We start from the raw sequence: 3,242 nt of genomic DNA, 5'->3' as shown, positions 1-3,242 counted from the left end.
TCTTCCAGACCCAGCAGTCCCAAGAGCATCTTGCGGGGGTCCTCCCGGGATCCTGCGCCCCGGGGCGGCGGCGGCGGCGGCTGCTTGCCGATCCTGCTGTCGGTGGACATAGCCTCAGAGGGGAGGGGAGGTGGAGAAAAAGAGAGAGGGAAGGAGGGGGTGCAGAGACACAGACACAGACAGAGACAGAGACAGAGAGAGAGAGAGACACGAGACAGAGACAGAGACAGAGTGACAGAGAGAGAGAGAGAGAGAGAGAGAGAGAGAGAGAGAGAGAGAGAGAGAGAGGCCAAGCCGAGCAGTCTCAGGCGAGGCCAGAGATATTTATAACCGGAGTGATCTCACTCGGAAGCCCGAAGCCCTTTCTGGTCCCTCCGCTGCCCCCCGCTTTGTGTCGGAGCCGGCCAGGGCGCCCAGGGCGCCTCGCTAAGCGACAAGCTGGAGGGCTGGAAGCCCGAGCAGGAGGAGCAGGGGGAGAGGCGGCGAGGGACTCGGCTGCCCCCCTCCACTCCGGCAGCGCGGGCGGGAGGGTCCCCGCCACCCTCCGGCCACAGGCTCAAGCCCCCATCCCACGGCAAAGCCGGGAATCCTTGACACTAGGAAGACAGATCTTCCGGCAGCCAGTGGCGGAAATAGGTGATTTCAAGATGGAAATGTGCCATTCTCCCCCCGCCCTCTCCATGCACACATCAGAAATACCTCCCACCTCAGCCCAGGTCACCCTCTCCCTTCCGCAGCTAATCACCAACCTCCACCCGCTTCCCATCTCGCTGAACACTGCCCCCCACCCCTAAAAAGCTGCCTGCCCCCGAGGAATCCGACCCATCCTGAAGCCCCTTAGAACTCAAAGCCAAAAGGGACTTCTCTAGAAACTCAAGGGAGCAGAGAGGTTCCGACTCTGGCACCCCGGGTCAGATTTCGAGAGGCTTTTGGGGGAAGCATGGGGGGGGGCAGATACAAAAAAGTAAGCAAAGCTTAACTTCTACACTTAGGAGATTCATCCAGACCGGCGTCCACCGATCCTTGGGAAGACTGGAGATGGGCCTCAGGGGTCCTTCGGAAAGAGTCCTACCTGAAAACCCATTCCACCAACAAGGGTCTTGGACCAGAACTAGCCTAGTGCCTGGACTGTATCATAAATACTCACTAGATCTTTGGGTGGATGGACTGGGCATTCAGTCACACATTGAAATGCTCCAGTGATGAGAAACTCACTACCTCTCAATGCCCTTAATATATGTATTTATTTTATCACTCCAATACATCGTTTTTGGTCTTTATTGCTGTATGGACACATACACTCAATCACCCGCCTATATCCATAGAAGGATAGTCTGAGCCAGCACATTTTTCCAAAAAGAAAAAAAAAGGCTTCCCTTCTCCTTGGGGTATGCAGTTCTGCTATTTGCAGAAGTCCACTGAATTATTAATGATAGATAACTTCTGATTTTAACCTTAAGAAAAACGGAGAATGGAGGATTTATATCTTATTTGTATTCTTGGATTAGTTGGCAAATATGCTCAAGCTGTATAAACTATATTGTGATACATTATTCACTGAACATCTTGATGAAAAAGTTGTCTTCTGGGCCAATAATGCCAAATCACACAAGTCAGATAGAAGGCTAATAATATTTGGCTTTATAGATGAGTAAGTCAACTTATGAAGACTCCTATCTTAAGAGAGTACACAAAACATATGAAGACATTTCAGAACTGAAGTTGTTCCAAGGATTTAACATCAAGTCAGCTAGAGCATTACTTGACCAAAGTATTGGAGTCAATGTCAGCAAGAAAGAAAGAGACATCCTAAAAACATGGATGTATATACCCACAGCAGGAGCTATAAAAAGACATACAATAATTTTAAAAAGAAAAAAAAAGCCTAAACCCCACCACAGTCAGGAGTTGACTAAATCCCTTTGACTATTTAATCATCAAGTAATACCCGAGATTGGCTGCCCCTCAGCAGACATACCCTGCAAAAGTAAGCACTAAAATGTTAGATTTCTTGTTTATTTTTTGTATGCAGAAATACCAGAGTATTTGATTTCTTAAAGCTTAGTGATGGAGGAGGCTGAACAGAGCTGATGAATAGTTGACCGGTATATTTTCCCATTGGGAGGACCAGATATTTTCAGGTTTCTCTAACACACTAGTAAATCTGTGGGAAATTAAAATAAAAATGTTTTGGCTCTATGTAATCCTGCAAAATATTTATCACCATTTAAAAATTCCATCATCATTTGATCAGATTAAATGGTACCAATTTTCTAAAGTCGAAAAATATTTTCTTTCAGATTCCTTTTGTTTCCCTCTAGAACAGGTGACCTTTCAAGAACCCCTCGAGCGGAGATAGCATAAAAGGAAAGAACGCTTTGTGCCTTGGCCCCGGAACACCTGAAGAGAATTTTGACAACTCTACAGGGCTTCTCTTCATTTGGGCCCGACTTTGGTTTAAAAGAAGAAAATAATACTATGGCTTCAAATGCGCAAGGATAATATTCCCACAGAGACTTAAAGGGTTCCAGTTTTCCAACCTACTCTTGGACCAAGCTTGTGGATGAAACAAATCAGACCTGAGGATGACATGTCCTGATACAAGCCGGTAACCACAAGGCGGGGATTCCTTCCCCCACCAATGCAGATCAGCACCTACTCTGAAACCTAAGTTGCATAAGACAGTGAGAGAAATCAAGCGACTTGTCCAGGGTCTTATAGATAGTATGTATTAGAGAAGCGGTCTGAAGGCAGGTCTTGCAGATTTCAAGCCTAGTCGCCCTGCCTGTTTGATCGTGTGTGCATACACACTCATTTACAAGTCGAGTTGACTTCAGAGTATGTAGGATGAGCAGAAAACCAGAGAACGGGACAAAAATACAAAAGGTCTCCAAAGCATCCCTGGATCGGGGCTGCTGGGAGGTCCACCAGGTCTCCGAGTCCTTCCCCAGAGACTAAGCCCGCAGACTGGAGGCTGCACAACGTGCCCCGGGTCTAGAGACCTGCTCCCCAAGCTTGCTTCTGCTCTCTGAAAAGATGATCGCGGCTCAGTCTAGCGGCTCCGGGTTCCATTCGTTTCAGAGTCCAGAAGAGAAAGCTTCGCGCACGTTCTCTCTCGTGTGCGTCTAGATTCTAGATGGCCCCAACCCGAGAGCTGCTTTCTGCCCGTCTCAGCTCCCGGGTCGCTCAGCTGCGTCTGGGAGGCTCATTCTGGGTCAAGAGGCTGCTGCCGAATTGGCGGA

The sequence above is a fragment of the Macrotis lagotis genome, chromosome 3 (assembly GCF_037893015.1).
Source record: "Macrotis lagotis isolate mMagLag1 chromosome 3, bilby.v1.9.chrom.fasta, whole genome shotgun sequence".
Lineage (NCBI taxonomy): Eukaryota > Metazoa > Chordata > Mammalia > Peramelemorphia > Peramelidae > Macrotis > Macrotis lagotis.
Note: the sequence above shows the minus strand (reverse complement) of the source record.